The sequence below is a fragment of the Euprymna scolopes genome, chromosome 44, assembly GCF_053919585.1.
Source record: "Euprymna scolopes isolate OS-2025 chromosome 44, ASM5391958v1, whole genome shotgun sequence".
NCBI classification, from domain to species: Eukaryota; Metazoa; Mollusca; class Cephalopoda; order Sepiida; family Sepiolidae; genus Euprymna; species Euprymna scolopes.
In genome coordinates this window covers 42,004,986-42,019,964 of record NC_136525.1, presented here as the reverse complement: position 1 = coordinate 42,019,964, position 14,979 = coordinate 42,004,986, and the positions used below count along the sequence as shown (strand labels likewise).

At 34.9% G+C, this 14,979-nt stretch overlaps 1 protein-coding gene and 1 pseudogene across 6 annotated transcripts in view; one reads left to right on the top strand and one right to left on the bottom strand.

The window, feature by feature from the left end:
• The window catches only part of LOC145268811 (EVI5-like protein), a 663,419-nt gene that overhangs the window by 301,210 nt on the left and 347,230 nt on the right, over window positions 1–14,979 (bottom strand). The window lies entirely within an intron of this gene.
• On the top strand, window positions 7,773–7,953 carry LOC145268944 (U2 spliceosomal RNA; annotated as a pseudogene).

Sequence of the window (14,979 nt, the reverse complement as noted above, 5' to 3'; positions counted from 1 at the left end):
GCAGGGCACAGATGTTCTGTTTGCTCTGTGGTCTGTAAATCGAGTGGAGGCCTAAAGCGTCATATGAGCGTCCACAGTAGAGCAGCACCAGTTGGCATCCCTCAATCTCAGTTTAAGTGTGACCTTTGCAACAGACTGTGTAAAAGCAGGGCTGGTCTGAAGAGCCACCTTCGTTCGCACAGAAAATAGGAATTGATGTATTCTTGATCACATCTCCACATCTGTACTGCTCTAACCAAGTATGCCGACCTGTTCCACAAATCCCAAAACCTCAACATGAAATATCTCCAGAATAAAAACTCGAATAAACCTAGAACCCCATCTTCCAACGTAGACCCCTACTACCAGGTCTCCTTCTCCAACATCAGGGGTCTACATTCCAACCTTCCAGAGGTTGAAACCCATTTACAGGAGACGAAACCGAACATATTATTTCTAAGCGAAACTGGAATAGGGCCGACCACTTCCCTAGATGAGTTCATAATTAACGGATACTCTAACTTAACAGTTAAATCTGACCCCCAAGATCGCCATGGGCATGGAATATGTGCCTACATTAAAGATGGCTTCCCGTGTGGCAGGGATATTTCTAGAGAAGATCCTAATTTACCCTATATGTGTTCCAGGGTTGCACTTGCTAACACCATTGCATTTATATTTGCCCTCTATCGGCCCCACAACAGCGGAGTTACTATCTTTAAGAGCATATCTGAGAAAATAGACCACATCCTGTCTGCACATCCCTCGGCTAACATCCACATCTGTGGTGACTTCAACGTCCATAACGTGGAATGGCTGACCCATTCAAATAAGACAGATGATGAGGGGAGGTTTTGTCATGATTTTGCCATTGCTTATGACCTCACTCAGATTGTTCACAAACCCACTTGTGTGCCTGATACACCCAGTCAATATGCAAGCCTCCTAGACCTTTTTCTCTCAACTTCCCCTGAGCTATGTTCATGTTCCGTTCATTCTCCTCTAGGATCCTCCAACCACTCCGTTGTATCAGTTAAGGTAAAAACGAAATGTAATAAGTCCCCAGACGTACCCCTCCACCGTACTGTATACCGATACTCTATGGCTGACTGGGATAGCTTCCGTATATTCATATCTGATTTACCTCTGCACTCCATGCTTAAAAAGGAAGTGTCCTCTATAGTATCAGATCTGATCGAATGGTTAACTGTAGGCATAGACCAATTCATACCATCTAAAAAATTCCAACAAAAACCTAACAGCCAGCCATGGTTCTCCCCAGAATATGCTGCTGCTATCGCGCACAGAAATCACTTTTTCCATAGCTACCAACGTAATAGATGCATAAAGCTGCTTTCAGGACTGCCAGCAACCACTGTAAAAGAGTAATAAAAAATGCAAGAGAGCTATATGCCCAATCTGTTAAATCCAAGGTAGCTGATAAGCACCTTGATTCCCACCAATTTTGGCAAATAACAAATAGGATCCTGAACAGAAGTGTGCGTTCTATACCAACCCTTATCAATGGACCAGAAGTCATCTCGTCAGCATCAGACAAGGCCAAACTATTTGCAAAGAACTTTGCAGCGAATTTATACAGTATGCGACGAAGGCCATCAACTCCCCATATTTCCTCCTATAACACAGAACACGCTAGGTAACATACAAATATCCGTGCATGAGGTCGCCAAGCTAATCAAGAACCTTGATTCCAGTAAAGCAACTGGCCCTGACGGCATCCCAATTATAGTGTTAAAAAAGCTTCAACCAGAACTTGCTCCCATACTTATGAAACTGTTAAAGTGCAGCCTTAAGGAGAAGTACTTTCCGACTCCCTGGAAGACCTCATCAGTTTGCCCTGTATTTAAGAATTCAGGTGATAAGTCATCTCCCTCTCGGTACAGACCAATAAGTCTCCTGTGTGTTATGAGTAAGTTGCTGGAATGCATATTAAATAGAGAAATAGTCAACCACCTCAGCAGAAACAATCTTCTTAGTGACACATAATATGGTTTCCGCTCTGCAAGATCTACCGCAGATGTGCTGCCGGTTATATCTCACAGGATTAGTGAATCTCTTGAAAAAGGCTTCCTTTCTAGGGCAATTGCTTTTGACATATCAAAAGCCTTCGACAAGGTATGGCATAAGGGTCTACTTGACAAGATTTCCAGCTACGGTATAACTGGAAATGTTTTCTCAATCATTAAATCATTTCTCTCCGGTAGGCTCATAAGAGTAGTGGTCGATGGACAAAAATCGGAGACCTGTAGTATTAATGCTGGAGTCCTTCAGGGGTCAATCCTGGGCCCAACTCTCTTCCTGATCTACATCAATGACCTCCCTAAACACATATTTAAATCATTCGTTGACATCTATGCTGATGACACGACCATCTACGGCAACACATCAAAGGCTGTAAATGACAAAGTTCTCTCTGATTCTCTCTCCTCTGATCTCAAGCGTGTGGTTCAGTGGGAGAAGACGTGGCTGGTTACCTTTAATGCATCTAAAACCAAACTCCTATCCTTACATCATCAACGCTCTGATCCCCATCTGGCATCAATTGTGATGGATGGCTCTCGTCTGAGAGAGGCCCCGTGTTTTGACAAGCTTCTGGGTTTGAACTTTACTCCTGATCTGAAATGGAACATGTACATCAAGTCTGTTGCCAAGGTCGCTGGAAAGATGGTGGGATCCTTCTACCGCTCCAGAAGATATCTCACTACTGATGCAATTCTCTATTTATATAAAAGCCAAGTACGTCCAAGGATGGAATACTGCTACCATATCTGGGCAGGAGCTGCTAAAAACAGCCTATCCTGCCTTGACAGAGTACAAAATAGACTTCGTGGCTTAGTGGGGGATGCCCTTTTCTCTGCCCTGCAACCTCTCTCCCACAGAAGAGACGTTGCGAGCCTATCCTTGTTTTATCGTTATTTCCATGGCAGGTGCTCGTCTGAACTCCAATCTCTGGTCTCCCCTCGCCAATCTTTCACGAAAAACACCCGTCTAGCTGAATCCACTGTGAAAAATTTACCCCACTCTTTATCTATGCCTAAATCAAAACGTGGATTCCATGAACAAAGCTTCTTTCTTAGAACTGCACGCCTGTGGAACTCTGTTCCGTCTGCCTGCTTCCCACCTGACTACAACTTGGATGTGTTCAAGTCCAACGTTAACAAATTCATAATGAACCGCCCCCTTAAGTAAACACTTCATCAAATCTCCACACTAACGTAATGTACTTGCAATAACCCTTATCCCTGAGTGGCTTCCGGGCCTTGATAAGTGGTGACCACTGTGTAAAAAAAAAAAAATGTATATATGTGTGTGTGTATATGTGTATATATGTGTACATAAAAAAAATATATATATTTTCAAATATACATGAAAATAATTGAGTAATCAACAATAAAGCAAGGGAAAGATGGTCTTCTGTCAAGAAGTGACAATCACCATATATATATATATATATATACACTAGCAAAAGAACCCGTCGTAGACTGGGTTAGAAAACAGCCTACAGAAAATGGACTCTGATTTTTGTAAGTATGATAGGTTATGAAAAGGAAGGGTTGTAAAGAGATAGCTTCGAATTTGGGGTATCAAAACCAAAGCAAAATATGATGAAAGTAAAAATAAAATAGATAAACCCCATAATTTATTATACCATACCTGTTCACACTGAAACACTTATCACAATATTCTGTGGATCTATATTAAAAAACCTAGTTAAACTTTGTGACATATTTCCATTCTATGGAGGTCAGGTGCGAACGAACACCCCATAATTTTATCATACCATATTTCTTCAAACTGAAACATAATTATCAAAGTATACTTACACAGATAGATATGAAAAGTCTTTATTAAAGTTAGTGCCTATTTCCATTCTATGGAGGCCAGGCGCGAACTCAAACCCCACAATTTTATTATACCATCCCTATTTAAGTTAAAACATACTTATCAAAGTATTATTATGTACATCTATATTAAAAACACCTGTAAAAGTTTTTATTTTTATTTTTTATTTCCATACTTTGTGGACCCCACAATTTTAATGAATCATCATTATGCCAGATCAAACATACCCATTACTGTGTCTCGATACATCTTCGATCATTATATGTAATCAGTTTTTTAAAATAGTCAACCATATAGGAGCCTATTCGTGACCACACACACACACACAGACACACACACACACACACACACACACACACAGACACACACACACACACACATCCAGCTTTATATTATAGATATACATGTATATATACTTCTTCACCCACTATATTTTCATTATTATTATCTTTCTTTTTCCTTATTCTTCTTCTATTTCTCTCTATTCAGCATTTATTTTACTTTATCTTATCTTTTCTTTTCTTATATCCGCTGTCTTATTAGCTTTTTCTTTTCTTTTCTTTTCATTTTTCTGATCAGTTCAGTTTTCTCCCCTTTTGCATAGCCTGACTACTGAAAGCGGTTTTAATTTTAATTTAATTTTTAATTTTAATTTATTAACAACTTGAAGTTATTTTGGAGTGGAATTTGAAGGTCATGTTCTATAATTATAAAAAATATTAAATATATCAACTTATATGTTTATTAATAAACAGGTCCACTGGATATATATATATATATATATATATATATATATATATATATATATATATATATATATATATATATATAATTTTACCGGACACATTATATAAACAAAGGAAATTGCTCCAAGGAAATGCCTACATTGGACCATTACCTCGTGATGGGGATTACTCAAAATACAATTTGGATCATTTTACAACACTACTATCAAAGACATTCACTTCGATTTTACCATGCAGTTTGGATGCAAATTTTTATATCCTTTTCATTAATTCCCTGGCGGCGGCGGCGACGACATTAACATATTTTATTGTAACCAGAAAAAATAATAAAAAATATCATACACAAACATATTTCAACCAGGGGAAAAAAACTCTAAAATAAGATTTATTATACATTACGAAAAATTAAAAATAAGCCAATCATTAATAAACAATAGCCCTACGCTCAAAACTAAAAATGCTATCTTTAAATGCCTCACAGGAGAATGTGTCTCCAAAAATAAAACGTACATTGGCATGACTTGAACCAGCATCTCTTTTCGACTAACATGTCACCTATCTTCCCGAATAGCTCCATTTATCAGCACCTCACAGCACACGACACCCCCAGGACTGAATTCAGAGACATACTAATAAAAAAACACGGCCATTTTAGCTGTCTCGCACTGTGATGTATGCCTCCCGATTATTGATGCCTTGTTAATCCGTATTAAAAACAAACAACTATTAACCAGGCTCTATACGAAACGGATGGTATGCTTAAATGCTTTTAAGTATTTTAAGTATTGTAAATGATTTTAATTGTCTTTCCAATCAACTCACGATTTCATTTTTTATTTTGTATTATTTTTTATCACTTATCTGAGGATGACCTATACAGGTCGCAAAACGTTTGCGAATACGGCAAATTTCTTTTTACACTCGAACAGAATGTTCGGAAACTAGCTCATCAAAAAGAAAAAATGGATTGTAAGAGAAACAAACAAGAGTTGTCTGCTTTTCAATGAAACGTGCATAAAGGAGAAAATGCTGCCCAAATATACTAACACACACACACACACACACACACATATATATATATATATATATATATGTTAGTATATATACACACACACACACATAAGCATATACAAACATATATACACACATAAGCATATACAAACATATATATATATACACATAGGCACATACAAACACACATATATATATATACACACATAGGCATATACAAACATATATATGCACACATAGGCATATACAAACATATATATACACACATAAGCATATAGAAACATATATATACACACATAAACATATACAAACATTTATATACACACATATAAGCATATATATATATATATATATATATAAATAAAAATGGACTCTCTCATCGATTTCGATGTATGAGGTTCTACCAAAACAACTAAGTTGTTCAGAAATCAATATAGATGATTTGTTTATAATGGTGAAGGTTTTGTGTAGAACCAAACACATTTTTTGCTATTACTGCTAACCTTTGTCGATGCAGATGACTGCCGCAAGACAAAGCACACAGTACAATGCAGGTTTTTACATCAGAGTTACCTTCTAGATGCATGTCCTAACTAAGACTCGGGTTGCATCGTTCCCAGTAAATTAAAGCACCTCCAGATACCAACCTGGAAATTTCTATGACTCAGTGCGGTACATACAACGCCTAGCCTTCCCTAATGGTCACCCATCTGGTACTGGCCAGGCTCAACATTGCTTAACTTCGGTGATCTGGTGAGAAGCGGTGTGTCAATGTGATTGTGCCATATATATATATATATATATATATATATATATACAGGGTGTCCACAAAGTCTAGCTGCAGTATCTACAGGGTACCCACAAAGTCTGGCTACATAATCTACAGGTGTCCACAAAGTCTGGCTGTATAATCTACAGGTGTCCACAGAGTTTGGCTACATAATCTACAGAGTGTCCACAAAGTGTTGTTACATAAACTACCGGGTTCCCATAAAGTTTGGCTGCATTATGTTGTCAGACTTTGTGGACACCCTGTATATATGCTAGCAGGGAGACTGAAAGTTCTCCGGGATTGAATGATGGTCAACAAATGATCCATCTTGCTATGCTTTTATTGTCACTAAAATCATTGAAATAGATGGTTTTTTTTAATCAAATCGATTGTCTGCTCTAGTTAGGGATCTGCCATCTAATGTAGACAATAATGCATTGTGGACAGATGAAGTTTCCTCCCGGTGCACCGCAGTGGGTCCCGAACTAGAGCAGGCAATCAATCGCGATAACAATGAAAGTATGAGAGAGGGTGTAACATTTATTGACACTCGACATTGCTCTGAATCAAATGATTCTGAGCAATGTCGAGTCTCCTTGCTAGCATATGTGTGCGTGTGTGTGTGTGTGTGTAGAGTGTATGTATGTGTGCGTGTGAGAGAGAGAGGGGGGGAGAGAGAGAGAGAGAGAGAGAGAGAGAGAACGAGAAAGTGCACACGTTAAAATAGAGAGAGATTTCTAATTTGAGTTTTTGACATGCAAAAATGTTTTTATTTATTTGCAAATAAACCAATTGCTCTTAACCGAAAACAATATAAGTGGACTTTGACGACTCGAGAGGGGAGGGGGGATTGTTTGGTGGACTTGAAGTGGTGACCTTTTGACCCACAAATGACTCAATCACATTTCCCTCTTCACCGGAAATATGTACGTCACATTACCAAAGACGTGCAGCAAAAAGTTAAATTAAATTCAGATAAATACATTTTTGTAGAAACAATTATTTATTATTATTATTATTATTATTATTATTATTATTATTATTTTTTACACAGGAATCACATTATCAAGGCCAAGAAGCCACTCAAGGATAAGGGTTAAAGAGTGTACAGTAGAAATTGGACAATATAGTAATCAATTCGGTAAATTTATTAACTTATATGGAACGGCTCATCAAGAACTTATTTACGTTAGACTTGAAGACAACCATATTGTACTCAGCCGGAAAGCAAGAAAACAGAAGACAATTCCACAAGCGTGCAGTTCTAACAAAGAAGCTTTATTCATGGAATCTACGTTTAGGTTTAGGCACAGATAAAGAGTGGGGGGAATTACCCGGCACTGCCTGGGGCCAAAAAGAAAAAGAAATTTTTTTTTAATGTGTGTAACATCTATAGACTAACAATTTCTTGGCCTTTTGGCTAGGGACAAAGTGTAGTATCTGTTCCGATGCTGCACTTCATTTTTCTGTCCTTACTCAGTGAAGGAGAAATCCTATATTGAGATAATTTTTTATTTTTGTTCCTATCCAGAGTGCCCCTTTTTGGGGAGCTGGATTTTTCCCACATTAAAAATCGCCCTTGTGTCTAACTCTGCCCCCATGGGGAGGCAAGTAAATAGGAACATCTTTATATTAAGACTCCTATTTTTCACTACCTCTCTCAATCCGTCCTTTAATCTTTTTCTCTACTTCTTTTTCACATCCTCTTCCCGTTCCCCTTTCACCTCTCCCCAGCCCATTCCTCTCTCTTGTTTTAATGTATTGAAAATAATAATGTAGGTAATTCAACTCTGCTTTATATAATAGGTAACATTCGAAAATAGCTGAAAAACCGACCTCCCCAGATGAAACCCGACCCAGTTGACCCCTCAAAAATTAATAAATTTTTTTTTTAAATTTTAGATATTACTTAAAGGCCGCCCATCATTGCCCGGTCATAATATATGCTTAAATATGATATTTTTATGTATACAGATTTCATATTCCATTGCTTATGATATTGTACCCAATATATAGTTGTGATTTCAAAATTATATATAACTTGGGTGCCATCAGCTAGAATCAAAACTAAAACATACAGCGTTCCAATCTTAGTTGTTAAGTTTGTAAAAGTTTGCTAGAAATGATCCCATGATCTTAAAATTTTTGATGGTGACAAGCTAAATCAGATATTTAGTATAATGATAGATAGATAGTGGTTTCAGCTAAACGAGTGTTTTTCATGAAAGTTTGCCAAGGGGAGACCATAGATAGGAGCTCAGACGAGCAATTTCCATGAAAATAACAATAAAGCAGACAGGCTTGCAACATCTCTTCTGTGAGATAGAGGTTGCAGGGAAGAGAAAAGGGAATCCCCACTAGGCTATAAAGTCTATTCTGAACTCTGTTAAGGCAGAATAAGGTTCTTCTAGCAACTCCTTCCCAGATGCGGCAACAGTACTTCATTCTCGGATGTACTTGGCTCTTATACAGGTAAAGAATTGCATCTACTGGAGCAGTATTGTGATACTATAAAGTGGCCCTGGGATGGATTTGAGCCACTAAGTGCCGAGAAGGGGGGAATAGACAAAGGAAGAGGAAATAGCTTAGAATAAACAAAGAAATCGGAAATATCCTACAATCAACAATAGATAGGAAATAGCTTAGAATAAAGAAATCGGAAATATCCTACAATCAACAATAGATAGGAAATAGCTTAGAATAAACAAAGAAATCGGAAATATCCTACAATCAACAATAGATAGGAAATAGCTTAGAATGAACAAAGAAATCAGAAATATCCTACAATCAACAATAGATAGGAAATAGCTTAGAATGAACAAAGAAATCAGAAATATCCTACAATCAACAATAGATAGGAAATAGCTTAGAATGAACAAAGAAATCAGAAATATCCTACAATCAACAATAGATAGGAAATAGCTTAGAATAAACAAAGAAATCAGAAATATCCTACAATCAACAATAGATAGGAAATAGCTTAGAATAAACAAAGAAATCAGAAATATCCTACAATCAACAATAGATAGGAAATAGCTTAGAATAAACAAAGAAATCGGAAATATCCTACAATCAACAATAGATAGGAAATAGCTTAGAATGAACAAAGAAATCAGAAATATCCTACAATCAACAATAGATAGGAAATAGCTTAGAATGAACAAAGAAATCGGAAATATCCTACAATCAACAATAGATAGGAAATAGCTTAGAATGAACAAAGAAATCGGAAATATCCTGCTATCAACAATAGATAGGAAATAGCTTAGAATAAACAAAGAAATCGGAAATATCCTACAATCAACAATAGATAGGAAATAGCTTAGAATAAAGAAATCGGAAATATCCTACAATCAACAATAGATAGGAAATAGCTTAGAATAAACAAAGAAATCGGAAATATCCTACAATCAACAATAGATAGGAAATAGCTTATAATAAACAAAGAAATCAGAAATATCCTACAATCAACAATAGATAGGAAATAGCTTAGAATAAACAAAGAAATCGGAAATATCCTACAATCAACAATAGATAGGAAATAGCTTAGAATAAACAAAGAAATCGGAAATATCCTACAATCAACAATAGATAGGAAATAGCTTAGAATGAACAAAGAAATCAGAAATATCCTACAATCAACAATAGATAGGAAATAGCTTAGAATGAACAAAGAAATCGGAAATATCCTGCTATCAACAATAGATAGGAAATAGCTTAGAATAAACAAAGAAATCGGAAATATCCTACAATCAACAATAGATAGGAAATAGCTTAGAATAAAGAAATCGGAAATATCCTACAATCAACAATAGATAGGAAATAACTTAGAATGAACAAAGAAATCAGAAATATCCTACAATCAACAATAGATAGGAAATAGCTTAGAATGAACAAAGAAATCGAAAATATCCTGCTATCAACAATAGGTAGGAAATAGCTTAGAATAAACAAAGAAATCAGAAATATCCTACAATCGACAATAGATAGGAAATAGCAAACAATAACAATAGAAACCTACTGAGAAAACAGGGAAGGGCAGCTTCCGGTAGCCAGGGTGGGGTCAGCGACCTGAGAGAGCAAGACAGATGAGCTAGAGAGCAGATGGAAGTTGGACAGTGACAGTTGACATCTAGATGTGCTAGACGGCAGATGGAAGTTGGACAGAGTTGATAACGACTACAGTTGAACAGTTATAGAGTTGACTGTGAAATAGAGACGTGGACAATTTTAGAGTTGACTGTGAAACAGTGATAGACGAATGTAACATGTTTTAATATAGGAAAGTTCTCAAAATCCAAGGGAGGTAACTGCAGTTGGTCCTTTTGATAAGCTACCATTTCAAAATACAAAATGTCTGATCGATATTATGGATAACTTTTTTCATCTTTTTTTTTTTTAAAAACTGGATCAAAGACATCTACTGAATCAGTTTATCGCAATTTTTGGAAATCATACTAATTTCGACATGACACATAAGTATGTAATAATTTTTCCCCTAAAATGCGTGTTTCAAAATCAACTAATCCGCACACAGACAAAAAAAAAAACAAAAATATAGGTTCTTATTTAAAATTCAACCTAATTAAAAAGAAAAAAAAAAAAAAAAATACAGAAAAATATGTACCCGTCATGGAACGAAGATGTCATATTCTAAACATTACATAAATAATCAAGTAATTTTATTTTTAATTTAAAAAAAAATCAAATTTTATGACTTAGCAAAAAAAGACTGCCTCGGGTTGCCAGTTTGAAAAAAAAAAAAAAAACCCAAAAAAACAAAAAACAAAGGCAGATAATAATTCAAACTTGCGAGATCAGTCTTGCAATGCTACCGATTTCACATTAATCGTTTTAGATCGTTTAAAAATGATTTTTTTTATAAAAATGAAACTACTTGGTCAATTTACGTGACTTTTAGAATATGACATTTCCGTTCTGTAGCGGGTACGTACATCATAAAAGATTTGGGTCAATGTGCGCTAGAGTACCAACTAAAGACTTATCCTTTAAAGGTTGCTTTTTGGGGTTATTTGTGTCTGTTTTAAACGAATATCAAATTAAAAATTGTTGCCGGCAAGTATTTTTTTTTTTTTTTTGATATTAAGACATTTATTATCAAATGTATTGATTACACGCGCTCGAAAACAAACATAGCGACCTGTAAAGACAATGGGGAATACATTGGATAATAAATGTCTTGATATCATAAAAAAAATACTTGTCTGCAACAATTTTAAAAATGTGATATTCGTTCAAAACAGACCCGCCCAAACCTAAAAATCAACTTTTAACAAGAAAGGCCTTAGTTGGTATGACCAAGATTTTTCAGTGCTTATTCAAATTGGCACTTATGGTGGTAATTAAAAGTAAAGAAAATACAGAAAAGTCTCTATGATGTACGTACCTCGTTACAGAACAAAGATGTCATATTCCAAAAATCACATAAATAGATCAAGTAGTTTTATTTAAAACTTAGAAAGTCCAAATTTACGATATTTAGCTATTTAATTTTAACTGAATTGAACGTAAGCCAGAGTTTTCACCTCTCAACTTCGTTTTGAGTTGTCTCCTCCTTTTATTCTGTCATTGGATTTAATCATGGCGGACGAAAACACTACTATATATATTTATATATATATATATATATATATATATATATATATATATATATATGAGCAAACAGTTAATAAAATATGTTAAAAAACACTTTGAAATGAGTTAAAAACATATTTAATCTGAAAAGGAAACACTAGATAAATGGATAGTCCTTAATCCGCAGAGTTTCAAAGAAATACTCTCCTTCTCATCAGAGGGTAGGAATTAGCAAAATGCGGGATCAGATTTTGTATGCAGAAGTATTTGATGAAACAACAAGTAAGTCAAAGATCTTACTTGAAAACAAAAAAAGTGAAGCAGAGGGAATATGGTAAAGAAAAAGTTGATTACACATGAATGGATAGTCTGGTGGAAGATAAAAAATCTAGTGACGGTAAAATCCAAATGTAAAACTTCAAGAAAGTTAAAAGAATTTCGATTTGTACAAGTAAAATCCAAGGAAATCTCGTAATTGGAAGAAGATGGTCCATAATAATCCAAAGGCAGAAATCCATGGAATAATTCACAAAAATATGTACAAGGAAAAAAGAAAAGATTCCAATAATATTAATAAAAGAAAAATAAGATGTGCTTTTCACTCTACTTCCGAGACATAACTATATATATATATATATATATGACTTGGGTGCATTAGCTTGAATCGAAACCGAAATAAAAACTTATGAAAAAAGTATATGTATGTATATATATATAACTTGAGTTCCTTCAGTCATAATCGAAACCGAAACCAAAACTTATGAAGAAGTCTTGATAAGATTATTTATATAAAATAGATAACTTAAGTGCTCTCAGCTATAATCGAAACTGTAACCAAAACTTATGAAGAATTCTTGGTAAAATTATTTATGATAAGAAATGGAAGTACATAACGATTAAACGACCCGGATGTAAGCGTGAGACACAAAAGAACACGCACGCTATCATATTAATATATAGATAATAATAAAAGTCGGTTGTCTGCCCTTGATTCTACTATGGTCGCTACATTTTCACCCTATTCGACACGGGATAAAATGTAAAAAGAAGAAGAAGAAGAAGAAGAAGAAGAAGCTACTTGATCAAATTACGTGATTTTTGGTATATTTCATCTTCATTCTGTGACTGGTACATACATCATACAAATTTTTCTGTATTTTCTTTACTTTTAATTGCAACCATAAGTGCCAATCTGAATAAGCACTAATTTTTCTATAGTTCTTTTGTTTAATTCGGTTAAATTGTAAAAAAAAAAAAAAAAAACAAAAAAAAAAAAAAAACATAAAAACATAAAAATGGCACTTCTGCATTACATGGACAGCGCCATTTTTTTTTTTTGTGCGTTTCACTAATCTGTCGCCAAGTGGCGCTTCTAGGTCAAAGAACAGGGAATGATAACTCATACTTTTTGGAAAATTCCTGTGAAACTTTATCTTAATATGAATGTAAATTTCCTAAATATGTGCAATAGGTATTCCACGGCAGTGTGTAAAACAGCAGCATTGTACACATTAATTGCAACGTCATCATTGTGCAATATTGCATTGTTGACGTCGGAAACCCTGTGAAACAATAGACTTTTTGCAGGCTAATAGATTGTTTGTCGGCCACAGAGCAGTGTCAATTTGGACAAAACATGGTATTGCAAACCAGCAATAGTAGCAGTGACAGATTCTGCTGGAGATGGCGGATTTGTTAGAAGTTTTTTTTTTTTTTTTTTTTTTTATCAGGGTCTAAACTTCCCTTAATCGAGTTTATCATATTTATTTATATGTGGGCATATGACATGCGCACGTACCAGGACGTTCGCAGAGAATGTTTTTAAAATTATATTTTGATACATTTTTATACAATAAATGGTTTTCAAATATTTTTGTGTACGTAAAAAAAAAAAAAAAATAATCTTGTTTGAGCTGACGTACACGAGCGAGGCCCCCATTGTGAAATACGCACGGACTACAATATGTTTTTTTTTTTTTTTAACGATTCTGAATTTTTGAGATGAGGATTGGTTATTTGCATTATTTGGATTCATCGGACTACTGTTCTCATCTTGAGTGTGATTTTCACAATGTTTTGGTCAATGTAACCTCTGATCTTCTTCAGATGTATCTTGTCGAACTCGAGAATGTTTCTGTCGAACTCGGGAATTTGGATGGAACTTCCCCGTGAAGTAAATAAAGGGTTCCGCTCAAAATTCCGTCAAAATTCCAGAGTTCGACAGAAACATTTCCGAGTAAGACAAGATACACTTGAAGAAGGTCGGAGGTTACATCGACCAAAACGTTTTGAAAAATCACACTCCAGATGAGAACAGTAGTTAGTTCGATGAATCAAAATAATACGAAGTTGGCAAAGCGGCGTAAATTATTTGACAGACAAAAATTTATAAAAATTATTTATTTTTATATAAAACACATTATTTGACCCTAAAGCTGAAATAAAACCCGAAAAAAATTAATTTTTATTCATTTTTTTTATTAGACTAAACGAACAACAACGGAGGCCGCCATCTTGTTTTGTAAAATTTGGCCTTTCTAAGACTTGCTAGATTGGCCTTTTTGAGGCCAAATTTGGTCTTTTTTATGCTTTTGCAAGAGCGTAAAAAAAAAAAAAGATCAAATTTAGCCTCAAAAAGGCCAACCCTGCAAAATTTTACAAAACAAGATGGCAGCCTCCGTTGGTGTTCGTTTAACTTTAGTCTAATAAAAAATGTCAAAAAAAATAAAATTAATTTTTTTCAGGTGGTGCTAGTGCAGAGAGTGATCCGCGCTATTTTTTAAATCGTATTTCCAAGTTTAATTAAAGTTTTATGATATGTTTTTTTTTTATTCAATTGTAAGGTTGAAGTATAGAATAGGCACAAAACACCCTCCCCTCCCCATGTTAAGAATGGCTTTTTAAAATAATAACGTTATTATTTACGTCCGGATCACTCTCTGCACTAGTACCTTTCAGGTTTTATTTCAGCCTTAGGATCTAAAGTGTTTTATATAAAAATAAATAATTTTT